The sequence below is a fragment of the Heterocephalus glaber genome, unplaced genomic scaffold, assembly GCF_053883595.1.
Source record: "Heterocephalus glaber isolate CG9 unplaced genomic scaffold, H.glaber_assembly_v1.0 deba00001606, whole genome shotgun sequence".
NCBI lineage: Eukaryota > Metazoa > Chordata > Mammalia > Rodentia > Bathyergidae > Heterocephalus > Heterocephalus glaber.
In genome coordinates, this window is record NW_028258377.1 from 38,281,448 (window position 1) to 38,295,392 (window position 13,945).

The 13,945-nt window shown below is 54.6% G+C and overlaps 1 long non-coding RNA gene across 4 annotated transcripts in view; it reads right to left on the minus strand.

Moving 5' to 3' along the window:
* The window catches only part of LOC147823010 (uncharacterized), a 121,988-nt gene that overhangs the window by 103,827 nt on the left and 4,216 nt on the right, over positions 1–13,945 (minus strand). Inside the window, exons 2-4 of one of the 4 annotated variants that reach the window (XR_015444865.1) lie at positions 2,468–2,574; positions 2,121–2,231; positions 1,715–1,855 (exon numbers count right to left, since the gene is read on the minus strand). This is a non-coding gene — a long non-coding RNA (uncharacterized LOC147823010). Of the gene's footprint in view, positions 1–1,714; positions 1,856–2,120; positions 2,246–2,467; positions 2,575–13,945 lie in introns of all 4 variants that reach the window. The other 3 variants (XR_015444864.1, XR_015444863.1, XR_015444862.1) reach the window with 3 other exon arrangements.

Sequence of the window (13,945 nt, forward strand, 5' to 3'; positions counted from 1 at the left end):
TGTGCGGAATTCGCAGAGGCATCCTGCCCAGCACTGGCCGGAATGGACCACTGACCTCAGAGACACCAGCCTCCTGACCCCTCTTGGCTCTGTTGCCAGGGACCATGGCAGGTTCCTCTCCGCACTCTGAATCCGCAGCGGCTTCCGCAGCACGCCACCCCACCACACCGAGCTACCTCCAGCCCTCAGGCTGAGACACCTGCCAAAGCCCCAGCTCCCCCTGCCCACACCCCAGGCACAAGATGCCCTGTGGGGTGCCAAGCAGCCTCCCTTCAACGCTTCCTCCTCCACCACATCTTCTCGCAGCCCGGCCCTCCCGCAACCAACACTGTGACCCTGAATTTCAAGCCCGTCGTTGACTGCAGTGGGCCACCCACATCTGTGCCCCTGTCAGCTCGCCTCTCTGAACAGACAGCTGCCCTCTCTGCACTGGTCTGGCCACTTCCACCTCTACAGTGGCTTCCATCCCCACAGCCCATACCCCCACGTCTGCTATAAAGCCTGCTTTTGGCTTGGGGGTAAGCAGTACGGCCAGCACCCGAGCCACACAGCTAGCACTTCTTCCACCTCTCAGCCACTCCTCATTGGGGCTCTCGGTGCTGTTCTCATGAGCTTTACCCCAGCCTCAAGCTCCGTACGCCAGTCTGGCAAGCCACCTGCCATGCCCAGTCCCTCAGCATTCCCCACGCTGGCCAGTCCCCTCCCGGTGCTGCTTGGATGGCCACCAGAAGCAACGGCACCACGAGCTTCGCAGCACCCTCACCAGCAGGCCCTTCTCCTCGCCAGCCCACAGTGACATCCAGCCTCACGACCCCTCAACAGTCAGCACCCTTGGGCTCACGCGCCATGCCCCCTCCCACCACATCCAGAAGCCGATGCCCCACCCACACTCGGGGCTGCCTACGGGCAGCAGCAGGAGTCCACTACACTGGCCCTTGACCCGGCTTCAGCAGCTCTCTCACTTGGGGAACTCTGCCTTAGGCAGCTCCGTGGACTCAGCTTTTGACAGTTTGAAAGCCACAGTCTGAGTTTGGCACCCCTGCCGATGCAGCGCCAGTCTTTGGTGCAGGTACCACCTTGGGTCTTGGAGCTACCCCCAAAATGCCACCCAGGAGACCAGAAGCTCTGTGCTTGGCTCCTCTACTCCATCCCTCTTTACACTTGGAGACCAACAGTCTGAGCCAGCAGGGGGACTTTGGGCTGAGTGTGGCTACCTAGGCACCTGCTCCATCTCTGGAGCACCCAGCTTTGGAGCTGGACAGATCGATCGGGAGCAAATGTGGCCCTGCCCCTGCGGGGAACGTTGAGTCGGACCAGCCTGGGCACACCCAGCCCAAGCGTCCCCTTTCCCTTCAGTGTGGGCAGCGTGCCTGAGAGCAACCCTGTGTTCACAGGCTCTTCTGCCCCGATCTGTGCACAACATCCCTGCCCCGGTGTGGGCACAGCAGGCAGCAGCCTTCCTTTTGGGGCACTTCCAACACCCACCAAGGCTTCTCTGAAGTTGGGCCTTCCGGATCAATAGCCCCTTCCTTTTCTACTGCTGCAGAATCCAAGACAGCAGATGCTCAACTGCGACTGCAGGCTCGAAGACGGCACAACCACAGAAATAGCCTCTGTCCCTTGTCCTCATTCCCCCCACAGACCAGGAACAAATCTGGACCTCAGCTCCTGCTAGGAAGAGCCTCTGGCTTTGAGCTCCATGAAGCAAACCTACCCCAGATCTCTGGCGTCATCCAGCAGAGCAGTAGTGGTAGCCCCGAGGCACCTCCTGTCCTGGAGGAAGCAGACACCTTCAGGAGAGGGCAGGAGATGCCAGGCCAGGGAAGTTCAACAGCTGCTTGGTCAGATTTGAGACCTAAGGAAACGTCTGTCACTCATGGCTGCATGGGGACCACGAGCCCCAGACACCCGCTCTGGCTGGAGGGGGACAGGTGTGGGCCAAAAAGTGAAGGCTCTGCCTGGACCTTACGTCAGGTAATTCTCTCCAGTTTAGTAGTCCAGCTAGGTTATCTCAGGCCTGCGGGCAGGCCGGCGCCCCAGGGACCCTTGGGTACGAGTGCGCCCATGTGCATTTCACCTCTCTGCACCAATAGGAGAAGGAACACGGAAGGTTTGTGCACCTTCTGGGGAAGCTGCTGCTGGTGGCTGCGGCGTTCACAGCTCCTGAAGTGCAGCAGGCGCCGTGGTGTGCAGGAGGCCCTCGTCCCTCTGCAGCACCTACAAGGGAACCTCTGCAAGGAACGTGCTTGAAAGATAACCAGTTGATGATGAGCTGATTACGACAACGAAAGCCCAGGCGGATGCAGAAAATCCAAAGCCTCGCAGCCTTGGAGGGGAAGTGGCCCTTTCCCACCACCGGCCTAGGCAGGGCCACAGCCTGGCCAGCTGACAGTGAAGGTCTTGGCCTCCCTTCCCCACCTCAGGAGGGACCAGAGACCCCAGCACTTCCCACCACACCCATTCCTACCTCTGGAGACACAACTCGGGTTCAGACATATCAGCCAGTCCTTCCTTCTCTCTGAGATTCATTTTCCCCAGAAGAGACTGAGGTTTCCATGTGGCCTCCCAGGACTGCTGAGAAAGGACAGTGGGCTGTCAGAGAACTTTCCAGGAGGTCATGGCTCTTCGGTGGGCAGTTATCGCCTTCCCCTAAGATCAGGAACAAGGACCTAAAAGGGAGTGTCTTTCTACCTTGTACCTCTGTCCCATCAACTCAGACTCCTTCAGTGGCTTTCTCCTCCCTCTTCCTTGCAACCACACTCTTGATTCCTTAATTATTAGTAGAGTCTTGTGATGTTTGTACAGAAAGATGACTGATCGTCATAAAGAGTTTCCCACACGCAGTCTAACAAACACATCATCTACACTCCCTCCCACATCCTGTCCCAGCCTGCCCCACAGAGTGGAAGAGGTGGCCCACCAGGGAGCTGACAGCTCTAATTAGGAAGAAAGACTTCATTAGCATAGTCATAGCAACGAGAGAGAACTCTTTGGAGAATCCAAGGAAAGGCTGGGGAAGTTCCAAGCATGTCTGGAACATGTCTGTGGGCAAAACACAGAGTTAGGAGAGAGAAGTGTACACCTGAGGGCAGAAGATGGCGTCCTCAATCGGCCTTGGACACTCCTTGTGCTGAGATGGGGCTCACTTGGTTCCGCATTCTCCACCCTCCAGTGCCCTACCTTTCAGTTATCCATCTGCTCAATCACCCGTCTCACCTTTACCTATTCTATCCACCCATTTAACTGTCCACCCATCCTCCTTTCATCTATTCATCCAGTTTCATCTCTCCATCTTTATCCATCCTTTCATCCATCCACCCAACCACCACTCCGTCCACCTCTCTGATCTCCATCCAGCCCTCTGTTCATGCAACCGCACTGTCCTCAGCCTCTGTGTCACATACGTCCTCAGAAAAGCCACCCTGCCACCCGTCCAGCCAGCCACTGTGGGCTGTTCGGTGGCTGCAGAGCAGAGGCTGGGCCGCTCCCCACCCACAGACCGCTCAGTCTAGTGAGAGCAGCCTTCGTGAGCAGCCCACGTGGTGAGCTCCACGGTACACCTGAGTGGGTCCCCTACCTGGAACCCATGCATGGCACCTTCTGGCTGTGCCACACCAAACTTCTCACCACCTGACCCACCAGTGGTTTGCTAACAGGCTCAGAAAGCATAAGAAAGCAGCAGCAGAGGCTCACTACTTCCTCCCGTTAGTCTCTAGACAGGTCCTACCCAAGAGAAGGGCAGCGTGAATCATAGGATTTCAAATTCTTAGTAGGCGTGTGTAAAAACATAAAAAGAAACAGGTGAAAATGCATTAATATATTTTGCTTAACCCAATACATCTAAAATATCATTTCATTATAGATATTTTAAGAGTATGAGAGCGGGAGAGGTAGGGAGAGAAGGTTGCTTAGAGGACGCTGAGTTAACGAGACAGGAGATACGAAGTAGAAATATATACTCAAGGTAGAGCTCTTTTCCGTATTAAAAATTAATAAACCAGTTTACATTTTTGTCCAGTCTTCACAGTCCAGGTGAATTTTGTACTCAGAATGTCTGGTTATTCAGCCCACACACGTTTCGAGTACCTGGCAGCCCACCACCCAGGGGCTCCCGTATGGCCAGCGCAGCTCCAGCCCCTACCCCACTCTTCCCAGCCCAGATCAACATGAGGTCACCGTCATCATTTAAGGCCTTTCCAAGCAAGTATTGGCTAAGGATGTGCTTGGTAGCTCGCCAGCGGAATTGCTGAGCACCGTGACATGAAGGACAGAGAGTAAGGGGCTCTGAAAATGACGCACCCCCCCGCCCCCAGCAGTGAAGTCCAGCCCCAGACCTGCATACTCATCTCGGCAAAGGCCTGCGGCCATCCGCCTGGGCTCCTCCCAACACAGCCGGCCACCTTCTGTGCTTCTGGCCGTAGCAGCTCCTAAGGTAGCTTTCCCAGCTTCACGCATGCCCAGGGGTGAGCTAGCGCCTCTCTGACCATCCAGCCACCCTCTCTTCCCCAGGGCCAGCAGGTGAGGCTGGAAACAGAGCTGCACGTCCGTGGGGCAGTGACTCCCCAGTTCTGCGTACTGGGGCTCCCGTGACGTAGGCTACGGCCTCACTCTAAAACAAGGAAGTGGGCTCCGGACTCGGTGGCTTTCCCAGAGCCACACAGTCTCCGTGCGAGGGGCACCGCGGCCTGGATCCCAGATTACCCGCTGCCTGCTCTGCTGCCCCTTCCCCTCGCCCTTTCTCACAGGCAGCCGCTCTACATGCAGGGCTAGGCTGGGGAGAAGGCCTCAGAGTCTCCCCCCAGGAGCCCAGCGCCATCCCACCCCTCAAGCCAGGCCAGGAGGAGGAGCCAGCTAGCAGTCCGGAGACCCCTCCGGTAGAGCTCTCTGCCAGAGAAAATGGCCCTGCCTCCAGGAAACGAGTCACTCCAGAGAGAACAAAGACCTGCTCTTGCCTCTGCCACACTCCCCCAGCCCTGATAAACCTCACCCAGCCGGGCCCTGGTTGCTGCTCTTGCCATTGTTCCAGACAGCCCGGCAGCTCGGTCCCTTCATAAAAGCCTCGCCTTGGGTGTTCGTGTTTCTGCCATTTTACTTCTCTCACCTCACCACGTGGTTCCATTTTCCCCTCCAGAAAGTCCAGGACTCCACACCTCGGCACGTTTGCCCACGCGGCTCCTCCTCCCCTTCCCTACTTGGAAAAGTCCTCACAGTCTGCGAGGCTCAGGGAAGAGTCCCTGGCAGCCTCCAGCAGACTCGCTCACCACGCTGTGCTGTGGGCACCACACTGGGTGGCACTCGAGTCCCTGGGTCCCTCCGTGCCTCAGCCCCGAAGGACAGGTGAGGGCCGGTTACCTCAGCGGTGCCGCACAGTCACACAATAGGGATTCGGAGAGACAATAAGGATTCTATTGAACAATCGGGAAGTTTATGGGGGGCTAAGAGCCCACGTCACCCACGAGCTGTTTGAGCTCCCCCTTCCTAGGCTCAGCCTCCTTGCATTTCTCTAGAACCCCACATCCGCCTACTCTGGCCACCATGTGGTTTAGCGATGCCCTTGGACACCCCACATACCCCCCGCACAGGCAGGGCCTCTGCCGAGGACCAATATCCATCTCTCATTCTCTGTCCCCTCTGCTGCAGGCTTCCCACAAATCTCCACAGTCCCCTACCCCTCGCCCGCACAACCCAGGGACATCGCCCAGGTTCTGGATGTCAGATATCACAGGTAATTTAGTTTGTCCAAGAGCACATTGGGAGATTATTTATCTGTGTTCTCTAGAAACTGAAAGCTGAAGTACATCTTGCTGATATTACCCCACTGAGAGGCAGAAATAATCCTGAAGGTGGCAAGTTAAATCACTACTTCGTAATTTACTAAAACAAAACTAATACCCAAAGAAATGTTTTCTCTGCTGTTTTACAACAATTTCACTGTTAAGCTGCCTTCGACTGCAATTCACAGCAATGAATAAAGCAAAGGGGAAAGGATAGCCTCACCCCCACCAAGGCATTTATTCTGAACAAGATTTTCCCATAAGCAAAAAACACCTGGCATCATGTCCGGAGTAGCCACACCCACAAAGAATGACCTGTGTGAGTGACCAGGGTCACAAAGCCCCAGAGAACTGTTTCACTGCCCCTCCTCCTCACAGAGAGCCACCACGTCCTCTCCGCTGGGGCTGACACCTGAACACCGTGTCCTTTCTCTGACCGCACAGCCGCTTAATTAACCCAAGGCCCTCAGGTTCAACATGGCTTCCGTGGCAGGAAGTCTTCCCTACCATGTCCATTCTCACCGTCCTCGACACATTTATAACATGTCCTCATATGTGCAGCTGTTAAATGTCTGTCCCCAATAGAGTATGTGCCCCATGAGGTCTGGGACCAAGTGCTCCTTTCATTAACTATCCACCTTCAGTGAAAAGAATCATTTTATAAACAAGAACAAGAGCTGGGTTCTCACACCACAGGCCATGCAACTCTTCCCAAAGCAGCATGCTCTTTCCACTCTGCCCGGAAGTCCGTGGCCCAAGGCTGACCCTTGACACCACCTCACCCCCATTCTTCCCTGAGTGAGAGTGTGGATGGTTATGATGGTTATTTGTAGGTACCAATGTGACTGCATTAAGAAAAGCCCAGATAAGAATTAAAAGAATCATACCACAGTGACATATGTGCACCCATGTTTATAGCGGCACAGTTTGTAGTAGCTAAAGCTTGGAAACAGCCCAAGTGCCCATCAACTGGAAACTGGATAAAGAAAATGTGGTTTTTTTATAAAACGGAGTACTACTCAGCCTTAAAGAATTAGAAACTAAAGAGATTTATAGCTAAATGGATGCATATCAAGGCCATCCTTTTAAGTGAAATCAATAGGACACACGTGTAAATACCGAATAATTTCTCCGGTGTGAGAAACTGAAAGTGTAAATAAGGATTAAAAGGATTAAAATGAATAATTAATAATTTGAAATAGGAAGAAAAGGTCTAAAGGGGTAGGGGAAGTGGGAGGGGCAGGGGAAAGGAAAGAAGGGAAAGGAAAAATGATGAGAAAAGGAAAAAATGGAAACAAAGTCTTTGTAAATAGGGAAAGGTGGAGGGGGTTGAAGGGAGGACAGGGAATGGGAAAAAATAAGAACCAAGATACATCATGCACAGGTACAAGCAACCAATGATAAATGTAAATGTATTGTACACCTAAAATGTACCAATAAAAGAATTTAAGAAAAATGTAGTTTTTGGAAAGAAATAAAAGTGTAGGTTCAAAATTTTTTTTAAAAAGATGTGGTTTTTTAATAAAATGGAGTACTACTCAGCCATAAAGAATGAGAAACTCGAGACATTTGTAGCTAAGTGGATGCACATTGAGGCTATACTCTTAAGTGAAATAAATAGGACACACATGTGTAAATACCAAATAGTTTCTCTGGTGTGAAAAACTAAAAGTTTAAATAAGGATCAAAATGTATAATGGATATGGTGAAATAGGAAGAAAATGTCTAAAGGAGTAGGAGAGTGGGAGAGGTAGGGAAAAGGAAAGAAGGGAAAAGAAAAAATATGAGAAAAGGAAAAAAATGGAAACAAAGTCTTTGCAAATAGGGAGGGGTGGAGGGGGTGAAGGGAGGGCAGGGGAAGGGGAAAAAAAATAAGAACCAATGGGGGCCGGGATTTAGCTCAGTGGTTCCCCACCTGCCCCGAAAGCGCAAGGACCCGAGTTCGATCCCCGGTACCAAAAAACAAAACAAGAACCAAGATACATCATGTAGAGGTGCAAGATCCCAATGATGAATGTAACTGTATTGCATACCTAAAATGTACCAATAAACTAAAAGGAAAAAAAAGAGAGAAGCCCAGATACATGGGGAAGCATTATTTCTAGGTATATCCTAAAGTGTGGGTTGTGGGCATTTTTTTGTTTTCTGCGGGGAGTCTTTGGTGGTACTGGAAATTGAACCCAGGGCTTCACATGAACCACATCCTCAGCTCTTCATCGTTTTCTATTTTAAGACAGGGTGCTGCTAAGTTGCCCAGGCTGGGCTTGAACCTTCAGGGCTCCTGCCTCAGCCTCCTGAGGAGCTGGGATTTCAGAGTGCCCCACCACACCCAACCCAGAGGGTGTTTTATGGAAAGATCAGTGCTTGAATCAACGGACTGAGTAAGGCAGATCCTTTCTTACTGAGAGTGAATGGGCACCAACTAATCAGCCGAAGGCCAGGGTAGACCGAAAAGGCACAAGAAAGGCAAACTGGCTCATTCTCCCTTCCCCTCCCACCTCTCCGTCTTAGAGCCGGGACTCACCTCCATCCTGCCCTCGGGAAGCAGAATCCCCAGCTCAGTGGCCCCCAGTTCTCAGGCCTTTGACCTCTGACAGGTTTAGAATAGTGGCTTCCCTGGTTCCGAGGCCCTCAGACTTGGATGGAGCCACTCCCCCAGCTTCCCTGCTGCTCCAGCTTACAGACAGCTTGTCAGGGCCTTCTCTACCCCATGACTAACTCGTCAGTCCCTCTAACAAAGCCACACACACACACACACACACACCCCTCCATCCCCTCTTGACTTCGTCTGGCTAGAAAACCCTAATGACTCAGGGCCACTTGTCCATATACTCGGGCAGGTACATCCCAGCATGCTTTCCCAGGCACACCCTCTGGGCTTCTCTGAGGGATGTCAAACCTAGAGACACTAGCAAAATGAGCGTCAGACTTCCCCCAGGAGATGTGAGACTCACTGCCCCAGTTCCACACACACCCGCCCCCCCAGCCCGAAGCACCATCTTCTCTCATCCGTCCTCACCCCCACACACAGCCCTGGTCCTGCAGGTCCCTCCATAGCCTTCGGAGAAAAACACCCCTGAACAATCCTGAGGAAAACTGAGAGAGATGTTTCTTGACGGCCTGGAGGACACCGCCTTCCCCGGTCCCTATCCGCCATGACACTGAGGTGTCTCCATGGGAGGAGGATTCCTGAGGGAGAAAGCGCAGGCATGAGGAAGCTGACCCAGAGTCAAACCCTGCCAGTGAGAGAGGAGCTGTGGCCAGCACTGGCCCTGATGACTGAACCTGGTGGACAAGGGAGGAGAGGGCTATGCATCAAAACCTAAAAGCCGTCTCTCATAAACGCCAGTGTGGCAGGACCCCAAAAGCCTGGCCATAGGACCCCCAAAAGTGAAAAAGGAAGAGGGACTTTTTCTCCTTCTACATGAGCTCAGGGCCACCTGGAGGGACCCGCAGTCCCCTAGAGACTGTCTCCAGAGAGAGATGGCAGCACACTCAAACTCAGCGCAGCCTGGCAGGACCATACCCGGAGAGGACACAACTACCCGTCACTCTCCTCTTCACTGGGACAAATACCCAACACCCACATCTTAAAGGCAGAGAAGTTTACTTTGGCTCACATTCTCAGTCCATGGTCAGCTGGCTCCAAGGCAGAAAGGGCCTGGTGGAAGGGTCTGGTGGAGGAGAGCTGCTCACGTCATGGGGACCAGGAAGCAGAGAGAGAGATCCTCCCAGGTCACAGCCCAGGGACCCGCCTTTTCCAAGCCGGCCTCCCCTCTAACAGCTCACTTAGCTCTGAACTCCTCGTGGATTAATCCCCTGATGAGTAGAGCAACCTCACGATCCATTCACCTTTCAAAAGCCCTACTTCTGAACACGTGAGGTCTTGGGGGGACTCCTACGAGGCATGTTAGGGTTTCTAGATCTAAACCATAACAAAAACCAAAGCCACCAACACCACCTCTGACTCAACCTGCTCAGGAACCTACAGGGAAACCACAGACATTTAGGGGGGCCAGGCTGGGATCCCACTCCAGATGGAGAAACACAAGCACACACATACCGGCTGGATGGAAGCGCCGTCCCCTGGCTACTTCAAGCAATGTGTTAAAATCTCAGGGGTCCCCAGAGATACAGACCTTCCAAATCTAAGTCCAAGGAGCCTAGTTTATGGATCATTATTAAATTGCTGAGAAGAGGCCTAAAGCAGGAGAATCTGAAACATAAATCAGACAAACGAGGCTGCAGCCCCATTAGCAATGAGAGACCTGGACGTGGGCCAGCAGCACCTCAGCCTCACGGACACTTAGCCCAGAGCACAGGAGTTGGACACAGGAGCCTCGTGGCCAAGCCTGCCTCAAACCCTCTGCCCTTGCGCTCCTGGCTACAGGGGCAGAAACAGGGCCGCGTGCACAGCAGACTCGGGGAGTGTCATGCTCTGCTACCTGGCCGGGCCGGGCCGGGCCGGGCCAAGCCGAGCAGAGAGGGGTGAGAGAAAACAGCTCCTACATCTGCCTCACACCAGACTGGGGCTCTGAGGCAACGCCATCCATCCCAGACAAGAAATAGCCAAGATGGGCCCAGCGACCCGCCTCACCTCCTGCCCAGGATGCAAATGCCCACCGGCCTGCGTTCTCCCCACATGGACACGGGCCCCGAGGGCACTGCTGACCAGCTCCGCCCATTGGCCCCTCAGGGAAGGGGGGTGTGAGACGGCTCTCCAGAGCCCCTCCGTGCTCACCTGAGAGTCCCCACCCTAGTCATCCTCCATGGCCAGAGCACCAGGCTGAGCGGGGGACACAGGAGGAACAACTGAGCCTTTCTCAGGCCCTAGTGTGATTCTGAGCACCCGAGGGACAAGCCCAAAACACAGTGGCCCTCAGCTGGGCACAGTGGCACATGCCTGTAATCCCAACACTCAGGAGGCTGAGGCAGGAGGATCCCTGTGAGTCTGAGGCCAGCCTAGGCTACATAATAAATTGAGGGCAAGCTTGAACTACACACCAAGACCCTGTCTCAAAACAAAACAGCAGAGTGGCCCAGTGGTCCCTAGAACTCCCCACCCAAGCATCGCTGGAAGGCTGATCACGCCCATTTAGGGGCCATGCCATAACTAGAAGCTTGGTGTGCAGGCTGTCAGAGGACAGTGAGGGTGAGGAATGAAGCTTTGGGCCTCGCTCCCTCTCCACAAAGCTGAGCCAGGGACACCTGGGGTGAAGGAGGCTCAGAAAAAAAGCATGTCCCCTCGTATGTGGTTATTACTACTACTAAGAAAATCTGTACTTACTGAGCCCCATGCTTATCGTGTTTCATTTACTTCTCATGACACCCCTGTGAGGTAGGCAGAGCTCTCGTGCCCATTCTCCAGATAGGGAAAGGCAGCCCAGAGAGGGCGACTTCCCAACTGCCACACGGGTGATGGAGGCAGGATTTGACCTGGGCCCTGCCTGGCTGCAGAAGCTGTGTTCTCTGTGCCTCACAACAGGCCCTCGGTGGGTTTCCACCTCCCTGGATGCCAACAGCCCAATTACCTGATGAGTGAGAACTGCCAACATCTACCCGACCTTACCAGGTACAGGTGCAGCAGCACTAGGCAACTGTCCTGTGCCAACTCAAGGCCCGACGGGCGGATTTGCTGACTACTCTAGTTCACAGCTCAGGGAGCAGAGGCTGGGAGAGGTTAATTCCAGCTCCAGGGCCAGGTCACAGAGCAGTGTGGCCCCCCGGCTCAGGGCTGTCTGTGTGCTCCCCGCTGAAGCCCATTACCCTCGGGAGTTCTGGGCCAACCCCAGCCAGGGAGGCCAGATTGGGCCTTCTGACCCTGTCCATGGCTCTCCCAGGAACCGCCTGGTGCAGCCTGGCTCCACCGAAGATGTAGGACCCAGAGAGGCCTGGAGCCAGGTGTTCTGTCCTCCCATGCCCTGGAGCTCAGGCCCACAGACACACTGGGTTCCCCACCGATCCCCATCTCCTGAGAATGTTCCACCACACAGCACAGGAAGTAAGTGTGGCCAGAATCCCAGCCAGCCCCTCCTTACATGGGGAGAGGACCGCACACCCCACAGGTCCCCAACAGCCAGCACAGCCCACTCCTGGCCTTGCTCAGCACTCAGCCCTCTGCAGGAGCAGGGGCAGGGTGGCCAGGCCAACAGGAGAAGAAGGGGTGTGGCCAAGGGGAAGGGGTCGCTGGGACAACTGCAGGATAGAGTGAATCCCAGAAGGGCTCAAAGGCCCACGAAGAGCAAGTGCACCAGCCTTTCCAGCCCGGACTGCAGGATGCACCCTGCAACCTTCCCTCCCAGCAGCCCACACCTGCCGTGGGGAAGGCGGTCACCTGGGGCTGTGGGGGAAGCAGCTGTCTCCCCCGAAGCCCTCAGTGTTCCCTCAGATGGCCATCTGCTCCCCCAGATGTCTGCCTCAGCCCCTCGCTCGGCCGCCCTGGTCCTGCTCCCACTTGTGGGATCCCACATCCACTGTCCTTAATCTTCAAGTCACTCCAGGAGACAGGACACTTAGCTCCATTTTGCAAAAGAGAAACTGAGGCAGAGAAAACTGAAGTGCCGTGCCCACAATCAGCCAACACAGGTGTCGTGAAGCCAGGGCAGAGGCTGGACCTGATTCCAGACTTCCACACCCTCCCTCAGCCTCCAGGCCGCTGTCCCCAACTGTCCCACGGGCCAACCCACAGAACGAGGCTGTACCACCTCCCCTGGAGCACATCAGCGTGTCTCCCCAGCTCAGGCCTCTCACAGAGCCCTGGCCAGGGAAGCCTGATAAACACACACTTGGGCCCCGCCCGCTCCCTGGTGTGGTGACAGGGTCAGGCTCCCAAAATGTTATTTACCAATAAATCCCGAGTTTACAATAAAGTTGATGGGGCCTAACTGATGGGCCCAGGACAAAAGGGAGCCAATTACCCAACACTCTCTGCTGTGATCTTAAAACAGATGTTTGAGTGTGTAAAATGATGGCTCGTGCTCAGAAACTGCAGATATAATCCCAGCCTTCCCTTTTATTGCCACTCATAAATGTTAATTGCAGTGAGACCTACCTACATCGGAAACTCGGTTGCTGCCACTTTGCCCTGCGTGCCTGAAGCCAAGGCTACACTGCAGAGCTGATGCCCTAGTGACAGCGCTCAACTCCAGGGACCAGCATGCACAAAAAGCCAGCTCCTGGTCCCTCAGGGCAGTGTGCAGCGGAAGATGCGCCACCTGGATTGGCCAGGAAGACCCCGGTCCTCAGGGCAGACAGGAAAAGGGTCACCAGCTCCCGCCCTCAAGAGCTTAGGCTTCAGGTGACACAAACCAGCCAACTGGGCCCCTCCCAGCCCTCCAGAACCCACACTGGGCCGGGTCTTGGCACACAGGCGTGGCGGAGCAGGAGGGCGGGTGCGCAGAGGTGGCCGTGATTCACAGAGAGGCCTCTGCCTGCTTCTCCAGAACCTCGCCAGGCTGCCCACGAGGGGACTGCAGGAGACTGGTGCCCAGCTCCCCGCCCTCACACCTGTCCCCAGAGGAAGCAAGGTGCAGAGGGACCAGGGAGACCCACGAGAGGGAGCCTGGAAATGTGGGACCCCCCAGCCAATTCCCAGCAACAGTCCTGGCAGCTGTGCTCCAATGGCAGCCGCAGGGCTGCTCACAGGGTGGCGCCTGACACCTCGGCCAGCACCACTGCTATGCAATGCACACTCGAAGGGGCCTGAACAACGAAGGGCTGGCAAGTCTACATCCCCAGTACCTCAGAATAGGACCAAAGTTGGAAATGGTCTTTAGGGTTAATCAAGTTAAAATGAGGTCATTCAGGTGGGCCTTAGTCCAGGACTAGCGCACTTACCAACGGGGAATTTGAGCTGGTCACAGCGGCTCAAACAGTCTCAGCCATTTGGCAAGCTGAGGCAGGAGGATCTCTTGAGCCCAGGACTGCAAGACCAGCCTGGGCAACATAATGAGACCCTGTGTCAAAAAGGAGGGGGCTTGGATAGGAACAAAAAAAAGATGAAGAGGAGACAGAGGGAGATGGGCACCTCCAAACCTAAGACTGCCTGAGGCTACCAGATGCCAGGAGAGAGGCCTGGAGCTGCTTTTCCCTCACAGCCTTCAGAAGGAACCTTTGAGAAAACAATCTTTGGTCCTTGAGAAAACAATCCAAAAATTCATTTGGAACAAGAA